This window comes from Tenrec ecaudatus, chromosome 4 (assembly GCF_050624435.1).
Source record: "Tenrec ecaudatus isolate mTenEca1 chromosome 4, mTenEca1.hap1, whole genome shotgun sequence".
Lineage (NCBI taxonomy): Eukaryota > Metazoa > Chordata > Mammalia > Afrosoricida > Tenrecidae > Tenrec > Tenrec ecaudatus.
Genome location: NC_134533.1, coordinates 145,805,174 through 145,817,783, shown reverse-complemented (window position 1 = coordinate 145,817,783; position 12,610 = coordinate 145,805,174). Strand labels below are relative to the sequence as shown.

The window sequence follows — 12,610 nt, the reverse complement described above, 5'->3', positions numbered from 1 at the left end:
TCTTTCCTTCTACAACATTGTCTGTCTTTCCTCCTTTTGTCCTCGTTCAGTCTTCCTTCCCTACATGTGAACCCCACCTCCTACATCTCGAAGCGCTGGATTCATGTAGATATTCTGGAGCCTGGGGAATTACCCGTCTTGCTGTAATATTTTAAGTCAATAAAATATACTTAATCAAAGTCTTACAGACAGATGGTCCATATATTATCTTTAAAGGGCATGTCACCATCCTTCCATTCACTGGTTCTCTTAATGCACTCGGGTCAAAAAGCCATTGGGAAATTGGAAGTCACATTTGAAAGTTTGCCCCATTAGGCTCTGGAAGTGCTACCTATGTACCAACATACGTACCAGCATCGCTGTGGTGGGTGGGTGCTGGGGCCCCCCTTGTGAGGCCACTCAGCTCTCCCACCAGCTCATCAGGAGGTTCAGCTGACTGGCCGTAATCTGATCCACGTGACCTCATACATATTTCCCATTGACTTTCATTAAATCCTTCACTGCACCTCGACGCTCACTCCTGTGCAAATGATTTTCTCTCCGCGCCCCCTGGACGCTGACATCTTTGAGGATCATGCCTTGGAAGGCTGGGTGCCAGATAAATTGGGTGGCTCTTTAGAGGCTCAGCCTTCTCCTATAGAGTCGAAAGAGTGTTCGGGAGGTGGGCTTTCCGTCCCGCACTCTGTGTCCGCTCATGATTATGAATGGTTGTTGTGGCGTGGGGTAATGGCGCTGGTGGTTTTAATGTTGTTATTTATGTCACGTGCTTAGAGCAATGTTTCCGGACTGCACTTCCTCTCAGAGAGCACACCTCAACCCTCCCTGCCTTTGTCAGGGGAGGAGCGAAGAGCCCTCTCTCTTCATGACCCTGTCAGGTAGTTACAGTTTGGAGTGAGCTCACCAACCGCCAGGTGCCTGTAGAGAGGCAATTGATGGCTCTGCCCATCTTTCACCTTCCACATTTGTGTAGCATCGTTGGTGCCTTCTGCTCAGAGGGTGTCCCATCCTCCGCGTGGCTCACATGCTATTGGAGAAGAATCGATGCATGTAGCAGTGACTATGATGCCCAACAGCATGGCGCAAAGACTTGCGCCCGGTTACTGCTGACCACCCGCTGCCAGACACGCATTGTGGTGACTCAGAACACTCCCAGCGAATCCGTTAGGCCTGCCCATTCGCTCTGTGTAATGACGCCCTGCTTTCGCAGTCTGCGCTCCTGGCTGGACTTGAGTTTTCTTTTCCCTCCTCTGTGACGACACCTTAGCTTCTTCCCTCAGAGCCTGCTTTCACTGAGATGGACTTCGCTTTGTGCCCAAAGAGCTGGTGTGACAGTCAGGGGGGTTTGTTTGTTGTTAAAGCAATTGTGTGAGGCCAGATTCATACAGTGCATTTGTATTTGCACTGAAGATTTAGAGCAGGGCTTCAAAATGGGGTTGCGGGATGACAGGAAAACATGACCAGAGGAAGTGGGGATCCTTGTGCATTCCTCCCTTACCCCCCTCCATGCCTGCCTCCCACCCTTCCTACCTTCTTACTGTTTTTCTTCTTCCATTCACACTCGGTGGACCAAGACAGAAGAATGTTAGGAGGTTTAAGGTCTGAGCCTTAAATTATGAAAACTAGTAGAACTGGGTTTTTTGGGGGAGGGGAGTGAAATGCAGAGAAAGAGAGGGGAATCCTTTATCGATGGCGGAAAGTGAGCATGCCCTTCCAGCAGTGGTGTGCAGGAGTGAGCTCCCACTGGCCAACTCTGAGCCAACTGTGTGCCTTTCTTTCCGACTCTGTGTCCAGTGACATCACGTTGGTAGCTCAACATTCACCAAGGCAGGCACATCTGCAGCATGAGAATCAACAAATGCTGCAGACCAGAGATGTTTTTGGTTTATTTTTCGGAGAACTGGTAGTTTACCACTTACCAGCAGGTCATGGCCTTCCAATGATACAAGGTCATATCAGAAAATTTGCAGCGCAACCAGTCATTTGCTGAGTGCAGAGTCAGCCAGGGGGCTGTGGTTGCTGCAGGAAGGATGGAGTTCATGGGGAGCTTTGCTGAGTCTGTTCCCCTGATTATGGTGGGGGCTGAGAGAAAGCCCTGCTCCTGCCTCCTACTCCTGCCATCAGGGCCTAATATCTAGCACACAGATACGTGGTCTTTCTCAGTGAGAGGGGGCTGGACACCAAAGAGCTAAGTGAGGCCCTAGAGAACAGATGGCCCTGAAGATGAGAGGAGGCAAGGTGAGATGGCAGGGAGAGACTCAAGGAGAAGGGACCGGGCCCATGAACCCTGAAACATGTAGCGTCCTGAGATGGGCAGACATTCTGTGTAGCATCTCTTGAGAGCAAGATAGAGAGAAACCTGTTGGGGAATGGATTCATAGGGTGAGTACTGAGTTTTAAATCTGGAAATTAGAGATCCAGGGGCTGCAGTGTGGATTTTAGACTATAGAAAGTTACCTCCTGGAAGTTTCCAAGTGGGTGGGTGATAGGAAGGAGGTTCTAGGGAAACTAATTTGGGAAAGCTGGGTTTGGGTTGGATTGGATTGGATTGGATTCAATGAGGACAGTAGGAAGGATGAGCAGGACTCTGGAGGATGAATCTGAGTCACGGCCATTATCTGAATGAACAGAGAGAATGTGAGACAGCTGCTTGTGCGTGGTAAGGGAGACTGACTCCAAGGAACTGACCTTCTCTAAGGCATGGGGTCGATCCAACGATAGCAAAGGGAATGCCTAGTGAGTCTGGAGTTGATGGGACAGATGGCAGAGAGCCTGTGGCTAGGACTGACGGGCATTGCATTAACCACTGTGCGGGCAGGGTGCAGGCTGCCTTGCCCCAGGGCTGCGGAGCAGTGGTTGGGCACTTAAATGAAAACCAGTGGAGCCAAATCTAGAAAGACATCACTGAAGACTAGCATCAATTACCAAATTTTCTTCTAAAGTTATTGAGATTGTTGAACAAATGGATTTTTAAAAAATGTGAATCAGGTATGAGCCAAGATGATCGAATTATAGCTAGATCATTAATCCATTGTGTAGGTACTAGTTTACTGTCCATGTTTAAATTAGAAGTGTTTTACAGTTCATGGGAATGAGGGAACATATGTGCATACCTTAATGTGTGGCATTTGCATGCTCAGATGAGACTTTGTTGACGATTGTTGAGTGGAACGCGGTCCTTGGGAGAAAACATGACAGGAATAAAAATGTGGAGAACTACCACAGAGTTCAAGAGACTGAAGTAAGGCTAGAGAGAGCTGGCTTGAGACCGTGAGGGCCTTCCTTCCGGTGCTCCCTGCAGTCCCTAAAGAGAGGGCAGCAGGCCCCCCGATATCCTCGGAACATACAGGCTCTCTGTTTTCACAAGTCTGGCCGGTATGTCTCATCTCACAGGTCCGCTCCAACACACTGACTCACTTGGACCAGTGTGATCTGCATACTTGCCCACAACATGAACTAGGGCCCCCTATGTAATTAGGCCCTGCACCATGAACAACACCTGTCAGTGGTGAGTGTGTAGCATGCATGACTGTGCAGCAGCCCTGAACATGATTGTCCAGTGCAGAGAAGTGTCGGCAGTGATAATAACAGAGGTGTCATTCAGGAGGAGACTTGCCAATTGTACTATAATTAAGAAATACCTCCTCCTCTGTCTCCGGTGGCCTCTGATGCAACATTTCCCAGATGACTCTTTTGGAAGGAGCGGAGGCTTGCAGTGAGAGAACCAAGCAGAGAGTTGGGGTGAGGGTATGGGTGAGAGGTATAAATGGGAATGGGGACACCCCTGGGAATTCAGCTAAGACCCAGCATATGCATCTCTTGTTGACAAAATGGGTGGGTTTCCACGGGCATGTTTTCACGAGAGGTCGTCAGCCAGGCTGACTCTCTTAGGGTCACTCACAGAGAGGATAGACAGCATGAAGGTGGTCTCCTACTCGGTAAGAGTCACCCCAGGAAGGGTTTCTAGATGAGGAAATCAAGGCAATGTCACCAGGAAGTATCATTGTAATAGGTAGCGTGCATTGAATGCTCGCCGGCACTGCCCTACATACGTGACAGCATTATCACATTCGCCCTCGTTACCACCCTGTGAGTTCTGGATGTATGTGTGTATCTTTACACTGACGAGGACATCCAGATTCAAAGTAGAGTGTGCCCACGGTGTCACTGCCAGGCGAGTTAACGATAGAGCAAGCCTTAGGCACAGACATGACCGATCTGAGTGGGTTAAGTTAACCCTCACACTATCCGCTGCATTCGTTGCTGTCCTGGCAAAGAGTACGTAGATAGTGAGAGGCATTGCTTCGGATGCTAAGTTCAGGCTGTCAGTTCAGAATGCCCAAGCCTCTTTGCTAGGAATCATTTGCTGTCCAGAGTTCAGCATCCCCATGTGGTGCTGCAGCTACACCCATCACCTATCTATTTCACATTTTATTATATGTGCTCACTTATAATATGAAAATAAGTTCATTCTAACATTGTGTTTTATAAATATGCTACTCTTGTTTCAAAACAAACTAATTTTGTTCTCACCATCTGGGTATTTGATATTATGGACACGGAAGCTGTCAAGCAGGTTCCATCTAATGTGCCAACTCCAGTCATCTGGTCATGGATACCTGGGGCACTCTACTGAGAAGGATGGGAGGACTGTGATCAATTAGTAATGTCTGTCCTTAGTACAGGTCAGGATGTAGTGGAAGGTATGCCATTGTCCATCTATTGCTGGCTTAACCTACTTAGCTTGCTATGCTAACATAGCACAATTTTCTTTAAATCCTATATTAAAACCTACTTTCAATTTATTCTTTAAAAGTTCTGATTCTGGTATAAGTTAGAATTAGCAACTAGAAGCTCCATTTTTCCTTTCCCTCCCCCAAGGCAGTTTGTGACTTCAAAATGCTGCTAAAGAAGAGAGTGTGCAATTGTGTGTAGATTGGAACTGCACATAGCCAGCAGCTACTGCTTGAACTACCTGCTGGTAGGTTGGATGTTTCATTTTCAAAAATTGAAAATTCCTTCCTTCTGATTTTATATATAATAGTGGAGGCATGTAATGCGGCTGAAGCACATTTTCTCTCTTCCTCATTTTGTAAAGGAAGGCAGCAAAGAGGAGCCGGCCAGCAGCTGGAACTTGTAGGGATTCATTTTAGCAGCTCTCGGAGGATGATCCCAGACACTGGCCAAATTACCACCAGCCGACAGGCTAGAGGGTGGTGGTTCTCCAACTTGAGCGCCCCACCTCCCCTCAGAATCTTTCAGAGACAGGCTAAAGGCCCCCCTCCAGAGCCTCTGATTCAGCAGATCTAATTAGGACAGATGGTGCCCAGGTAGCGTTAAAGAGCTTGACTGATAGCCAGAGTTGGTCATTCAGACCCACCAGGGACTGTGCAGGGAGAGCGGTCTGCTTTGTAAATATTACAGCCTTGTAAACCCCATGGGGGTAATTCTCCACTGTCCGACAGACTTGCTAGGAGTTGGAGTTGACGCAAAGCTAGATGGGATATGAGAATCTGTATTCCTAACGGGATCCCAGGTGAAGCTGGCTGTGGGGGGAAGGGAGGCCACACTTTGAGAGCCCCTCCCTCCTAAGAGTGATCTGTTCTCATGAGGAGTTCTGTCACCAACACCCTATCAAGCAGCTGCGCTCGCAGCTCGCAATGGACGTGTGTGTGAGGAAAGAACCCACCACTGCCCAGCCGTTTATCAATTAACACTTGACTTTGTGGAAAATATTTAATGTATTATTCATTTTTATTTAAAAAATGAAAAATTCATGGCCGTGATTTGGAGCTCATAGAGTTCATATGATGGCAAATCAAAGCAAGTTCTGTCCTTAAGTACAGAGAACACATAAAAAAAATGTTATTTAAGTATACTTTCTTGAGGGTAGCCTGTGATCCTGAGGTCAAAGGTTGCAGGTAAGAGCAGTGACTTGGATGGTAAGCAATACATGGCCTTGGTTTGTGTGTGTGTGTGTGTTGTTATTCGTGAGAGGGGCATGTCCATTGCCACCCTCCTCTCTGTGAGGCTGGGGAGCTGCTCGTGGGTCTGAGACCTTTAGGCTGGCCTCAAGACCAGAATATCAGGCAGGGGCCGTCCCCACCATCCACTGCCAAAATCTCTCGTGCAGTGGTTCTTGAATAGAGTGCTGAGACCCTTTCAGACAGTTCCTTGTCTGGTGGTGACCCCCCCAACCATAACATTATTTTCGTTGCTACTTCATCACTGTCATTTTGCTACTATTATGAATCATCATGTGAATATCTGATATGCAGGTTGTATTTTCATTGTTAACAATTGAATGTAATTAAGCAGAGTGATGAATCACCAAAACAATATGTAATTATATATTGTGAAATATTTATTTCTAATGACAAACCAATGAAAATTTGTCTTGAAGCATGGCGTCACATGGGTAACAGTCCTCACATTGGGCATTCCTAGGTGGGTGTGTCTGCCTGTGGGTGGACCCGTCCTGGAGATGGAGAGAGCAGTGTCTGGGTTCCTAAGACCTTTGGAAATCAGTGTCTTCCCAGGGTCTTAAGCAACCCCTGGGAAAAGGGCGTTCAACTCCCCCCCCCCACCCCAAAGGGATTGCAATCCACTGGTTCAGAACCACTGCTCTAGTGTGTCCAGGATCTACCCCCCTCCGAGTCTCTTAAGGTCGCAGAAACCCACTTTTCCTTTTTTCGTTTTTCCCGACTTTTATTTTCCAATACCCGCCCCGCTGCCATCCCCCTGTCTCCTCTCTCCTGCCTCACAAAGTTTGCGGTGTACGCTCCGTCCTCTCAACCAGGAAGGCCAGACGACATGCTGTCCTGTTCTCTCTCATACAGAGAAGAGAAAGCTGACGTCTGCAGAGGTGACCTGGTCTAGCCTAGGTCACGGGCTCCCCGGTGGGAGGTGGGGGCAGGGGGGGCTGACTGGCATGGGAGCGCCCTGCCCTCTTGCTGGCCTTTTCTTCCCAGCTGCAGGCACCCACCTCCTTACAGCAGCTCCCACCTTGCAGTGGGAGGATTAGGTTGGAAGCCGGTTTCTTTGTAGTGGGTGCATCATCGGAAACCTCTGGGCTAGGAGAAGATGAAGTCATTGCTTTGCCAGGTAGGGAGGGAGCCGTTTTTTACAGAATCATCGCTGCTGATGCTGCTGCTTGCCAGGGCCGTTCCTGAGAGCGGGGGCACTTCCCCACGGCCGTGACCGATTGCGAAGCCCACTCGGCCGCACTCAGCGAGAGCAACATTGACCCAAGTCTTGCCTGTTTACCTGTGTTGTTAGTGCGGCATGTAGACAAGGAGCCAAACGCGGGTCACTTCAGCCTCTTCACAGATGCGCTTCAGTGACTTCAGGCCCATCGCCCTTCACGGCCCCCACGTGCCTCTATCCGCTTTCGCAGAAGCGCAGGGTCCTCTAGGCATTGCCATCCCCCACTCGTCCCACCCCCGGCCCCCCGGGAAAGTAACATAAAATCAAAATGACCAAGTGGAGAACTCCTACAGACTGTGGGAGCTGAGGTCAAAGTCACAGAAGCACTTCACATGGAGACCAGTCGGAGGCAAAGATGCAGCAATCAACTAGCAGGAGCCAACGAGGACCACCTTTTGATCCAGGCAGCATCCCGGGGCTGTGGTTAAGAGTTGGGCTGCTGCCTGCAGTTCGAAACCAGCTACAGCTCCAAGGAGGCTTTCTACTCCCATAAACCCACAGAGGCGGGTCTATCTCCCCTGTCCTGTAGGGATGCTGTGAGTCAGCATTGACTCGATGGCAATCGAACCCAGGTCTCCCCCATCACACTGACACGGAGTAGATGCTGACTGATAGCAATCCTACAGGACAGGGTGGAATGGCTCCTGTGGGTTCCGGAGATGAACACTTTGCAGGAGTAGAAAGCATCATTCATCTTTCTCCCACAGCGAACGAGGCTGGTGGTTTCAAACTGCTGACCTTGTGGTTCACAGCCCAACACCACCACTCCACCACCCGGGCCCCTCCTGGAGGGTGAGAATTTCACGACCATCTCCAGTCCCAGGGCATTCCAGGACTCTCGGCAGTTCACTGATCAGTTTGAAATAAGCTGGGGCAGTTTACACTTGTGTTCTTCACCCTTGGCTGCACATCCAAATCACCTGGGCAGTAAGTGTGTAGGTGCGTACACCCCCACCCCACCCTCCATGCTCAGGGGGAGCTGCCCTTAGTTTAATGCTCTGCTGACACAGTCTTGAAATTCTAAATAATCCTCGAACAAGAAGTCTTGCATGTTAATTTTGTGCCTGGACCCACAACGTATGCATCCGCGTTTATAGGCAGCTTTTGAATACGCTGCTGACCAGCTGGCACCCAGAGCAATGACTCGGCTTCTCTGCAGTGGGAGCCGCATCTTTGTGGAACGCCTAAGTGTTACCAGTTGGCAGCCAACTTTGAGGGTCAGGGGAGGAGAGTATAAATTCTCAACTGACTCTGTGTGTGTGGGGTGCGTGTGTGTAGGCACACACGTGCAGTGCAGGGCAGTGCATGCATGGGTGCTGTGTGGGATGTCAGGTGTTCTGGGAGCACTTTTCCAAACTCTACCCGCTGCCGTGTCATTGTTGGCAGGCATTGGTGGGTTCCCTTTGACTCACAGGGAAGCCGGGTGTCGGTAGAACGGTCCCTGGGCTGTAATCTTTTAAGGGAGAAGCTCCTCAGGTCTTCCTCCCATGGAGCTGCCAGGTGGATTGGAAGCGCCTTTCAGATAGCAGCGGTGTGTGTTGAGATCGGCAAATATGCAGGTTCCTTAGTAAGCTCACCCCAACTCCATTCCCAGTGGGAAACCTGTGATAAGCATGATATTCAGCTGTGGCTCATCGGCATCTCTTGAGCTCTTGCTGGATCTGACTTGCTGGATAGTAACACCGGCTGAGCTCCAAGAAGCTGCAGTCAGTGTGCAGTGTCTGGGGCCGTGACTTTCTATCCATGCAGTTTTATCCCTGGGACATGACTCACGGAGGCACACCTACTAGAGGCAGGATGATAGGGAAAAAGATGGGCGTTGTCATCATTCTTATTACAACAAGGATAATATTGAGCTCACAGGGCTGTTGCCTGAGACCAGCAGTCAGAATGCCCAGCACCGTGCTTGGCACCACCTCCAGATGGTCAGTCCTTTTTTTTTCTTCTTCGTGAGAAAAATATTAGCATAGTTTCCCCCTTGGGTTGCTCTGTTTGCTAAAAGGAGACATCACTAGGGCCACAAAGAAAACTACCCAGCAATGTTCTTCCACCAGGAACCTTGTGAAATACAGAATTTGGATGCATCAGCTCATCGATGCTGAACCTTCCATCGAGTTCACAGTGACCCTCTGAGCGTCAGAGTAGAACTGTGGTCCTCAAGGCTTTTGATGGCTGGTTTCGCAGTAGTTGTGGCAAGGCCCGTCTGAGTGAAGTTGAACCTCCAGTGTCTTGATTAGCAAACCAGCACAGTAACCGTGTACACCAAGTCCCCCCACCCCTACCTACCCCAATACCAAATCCCTTGCCATCAAGCTGATTCCAACATATGGCAGCTAGCCCGGGGTGTACAGAGCAGAAGTGTGCTCTGTGGGATTTGTAAGGATGTGACCTTTGGTGGGCCCAGGTGTAAGAGCAGAACTGTGCTCTGTGGGATTTGTAAGGATGTGACCTTTGGTGGGGCAGGTCTCCAGGCCTTTCTTCTAAAGCTGCCTCTTGATGGATTCAAATCACCAACTTTGTGGCTACTAGTCAGACACTTCACCATCTGAACTGTGGATGCAGGTGTAGATAGAGATGTGGGACGTTACAGTGGTTCTGGTACTTTAAATTTACTTACATGGACAACAAAGGAATGCTTGCTTGTTATCACAATGTAGACATCAAACCACATGAAAGAAATGATGGTAAATTTACCAATCTCCACTTACCTCCTCCCATTGTCACCCATTTAGTATAACTGTTTTAAAGAATTTGAAATTTAAAATAATTCAAGGTGATTCTTTCCTTATATTTTGTCATACATGCAGTGTCTGGACACGTAATACATATCACATCCTCGTGTCATTTACTCTTCTTTCCCGCAGTTGGCAGTATCATTTGACCATCTTTCAGAGCTGATACATGAGACTCCTGTATTTGTTGTAAGCAGCCCCCTGGCATTCCAATGAGTGGAAGTGCTATTATTCCCCAGCCATTCTTCTCCTTGGGGTCAGAGTGTTTGGTTTTAGGAGATGCTGCTGGAATAAGGATTTTGTTTTTAACAGACACATTTAAGTCCTGGTATTTCTCCTGCTCCTGGGTTGAGTTCCTGGCCAACCTACCTCAAGCACAGCTGGCCCGGTCTGTCCCTGGAGGCTTGCATGTTGCTGTGATGCTGAACAGGTGTCAGCAGAGCTGACAGACTGAGAATGGAAGGCCTGGGGACCCACTGCCAACCATATGGACCCCAAAAGTGACCGGCAGCCTTCTCAGCCCTTTGGGTGCCTCCAATGTTAGACTTGCTTCTGGGTGTATCTGACCTGCTGGTTCCAACAATCCCCCCCCCCGTCCCCATGCATTATGCCCCATGCCACTCTTCACTCTGCTTGCACACAGAAAAGCGGGATATTTTAATCTCGTGTTCACTAGCCGCAGATAGAGGAAGTACATACTGGCTTTTTTCAGTTTGTATGGTACGAAATATTTAGGTCAACTTATACTTCACATGGTGTCCTCTGAACCAAAGATATATTTGAACAGTGTAAATTACATGAACCTGGGATTTCCCCCAAGTATCACTACACCTTTACGAGGAACTGAGAAGCATGCGATTCCAATTCATTATCTGAAAAGAGACCAGAAGAAATCAGAGTTGTTGCACAATAAATACGGAGCCGTGGTGGCATAGTGGTTATGTGCTAGACTGCTGACTACAAGGTCAGCGATTTGAGCCCGCCAGCCACTCTGCAGGAGAAAGACGAGGCTTCCTGCTCCCATAAAGATTTACAGCCTCAGAAATGCACAGGGGAAGTTCCGCTCTGTCCTACAGGGCCCCTGTGAGTCGCAACCAACGGACTGGTCATGAGTTTAGTACAGTAGAGATTCAAATGTAAATGGGCCTATCGGGGTTCAAACTCCTTTATTAAAATTTAAATGTTCCATGTTTATTATAAGATGGTACAACTTCAACTGTGCACAGAAACTTTTAGAATAAAAGTTGGGACTTTTCTTATAAAAAAGCATGGCTTCACCATCACCTCTCAAACGTTTAACCTGAATTACCCAGGGATTTCTGTATATTAAAATGTATTCTGAAATGCGTAATTTGAAGATGAAAAATTTAGGTCTTCAAAATATGAAAATTGCTATGAGGGCTTACGTTTTCGACATTCTAAACTGCCCTCACACCTTCCACCTGTGCACCTTGTCCATTTTATTCTTTCGTTTCCACTCTTCTCAAGCCGAGTTCCAGCTTTCCAGTGTCCAACTCGTGCTCTCTGCATATATGGCATAGTCTGCCATTTAAGAAAGAGAAGTCCACTACCAGCTAATCACTGATAACTTGTAGTGGCCCTTTAGGAAGGAGATGAACCCCCCCCCCCCCCAGTGGGCTTCCACACCTGTAAATCTGTTAAGGCTGCAGAGTGACTGGTGGGGTCAAATCACCGATCTCACAATCGGTAGCTCGGTGCTTAACCAGCTAACCACCATGGATCCATGCACCGCTTCTCTCAGAAACCCTTTACTACCTCATTCTTTTCCAAATACCTCTTCTCTTTTTTCTCTTACCCTGCAATCTGTGGGTCTGAATTCTTTTTGCATTTAAACGGGATGATAAATCAATAAATTAGTATAACTTACCATAATAACTGAAAAAATAGAGGAGTAGCATAGCTAAGAAACTAGAGCTAATGATGTCTACCCGATGCGATTTTCTGAATCAGCACTGCCAATAGCCCCAGGAATAGGCCTAAAAACTATGTACACACGTACACACACACACACGCATGCACACACACACACTTTAAAAAAATCCTTTGGTTAGGCTGAGCTTTGTTGCATTGTGCATGATTTGGGGACAGCCTCAGTGGCAACTGGCGACAGCTACTTCTACTTCTTTTGAATAAAGGTGCAGGGTAGAGTCTCCAACAGTTTACAACCCAAGAATGGATGCGGCAAAAGCCAAACAAATCACAATGCATTTGACATAACAACTTGTGTTGGCATGCCTACCGTGTACCAGGCCCCGCAGCTGAGTGCACAGCCTAAGGACCCAGAGACGTGGTCTCTGACCCCAGGCAGCTCATCCATGCAGCATGTGATTAAACGTCAAGACCAATGTTATCAGTGATGCATCTGAGTGTTCTAAGTCCACAGTATGCTCTTGCTAAAGGTACCAGCCCCTGCTCCTGCCCGGAAGCAGGTTTTTATTGACTCTTGAACAGTTTTGCATAGAAATCCTTTATTACAGGTCTTTCTAAACCGCATGTGAGCACACATACTTACCTACATACATGTATTTTATAGCAGAAAACAAAAACCACCCTTCTCAACTCAATCAAAGGCAGCCATCAATTGCTCTGATGGCTCACAGTTTAGTCTGTCCTTTTCTTCCAGAACCTGAACATGCAAAAAAGAAGTTTTTTGC

General features: G+C 48.1%; 1 protein-coding gene across 1 annotated transcript in view; it reads left to right on the top strand.

Annotated features, from left to right (window-relative positions):
• The window catches only part of EPHB1 (EPH receptor B1), a 387,857-nt gene that overhangs the window by 293,735 nt on the left and 81,512 nt on the right, over positions 1-12,610 (top strand). The gene's annotated exons all lie outside the window — the stretch shown is intronic.